A 1,033-nucleotide genomic window follows, 5' to 3' on the forward strand; every position below is an offset into this window, starting at 1 on the left:
CAGTTGTTAGTCGCTATCGAGATTTATCGAGATTGTTAGTCGCTTGCCATACAACAATTACTTCCTGAACCTTGATGACGTAACAGGTTCACAGATCTATAAATAGATACAGATCGTCATGAGCGGAATTATGGTGGCGTGAACTTCTATTTACCCTCTAACATTTCTCTTTTACAGAGGAGTTTGAGTTTAACATTAAACAATTAATGTAGTACTTTGGATGAATTCTCAGTTATTGTTGTATTATCACAGTTGCTCTTTATACGTTTAGAATAATTTTTAGTTCAACTGAAAGCTTTCAGCTGAGGTATAGTGAGTTGTCGCGAGATTTTGCCGACTTATTTGTCAATTTTAGCGGCCATCGTGTGTGAACGACTGCCGTTTCGTCATTTTTTATTCTGAAATTTCGTGAGAGGTTTGTGTCAGTAAAGTTTTCATACATCATATTTTATACATATGAGAGTCATCTGAGGTCATGATAGGTCATTTTCTGAAAATGTCAAAATGCTACTCCTAATAGAGCTTTTGTCCATGCACATTTGCTGAAATTGCTTTAGATATAACGTTTGAATGGTGGTGAACCAAAGTTGTTCAAGAAAAATTGAAAGCTGATGTAGGTTTTTTTTTTCGTGGGCGTGAATAGCCTAGGGAAGATAAACCAACGATAGGTGAAACGCAACAATAGATAGCGAATTGAGCCAGATAATTACATAGTATTTCAGGGAGACTAATTGGTACTGTACATGTAGAATATTGGACAATCTTGGAGGTTACTGGATCAGGTTTCTATTTGGAGACTTCACATAACGAATATTTTTCTTCGTCTCGTTCTATCATTGCATGAATGAAAAATTCGAAGTGTATATATTTTCGGTTCTTTGTTTTTGCAATGCGGCATAGTTTATCCCTTTAGTAGTAAGTATACAACGATCTATTTGCGTAAAATAAGTTCGTGGCAGTATAGATCCAATGACAACCCAAACCTATGGACTCATGCGATAACTCATCCCACTCATTTATCGCCCAGAAAAAC

Source organism: Apostichopus japonicus, chromosome 19 (assembly GCF_037975245.1).
Source record: "Apostichopus japonicus isolate 1M-3 chromosome 19, ASM3797524v1, whole genome shotgun sequence".
NCBI classification, from domain to species: Eukaryota; Metazoa; Echinodermata; class Holothuroidea; order Aspidochirotida; family Stichopodidae; genus Apostichopus; species Apostichopus japonicus.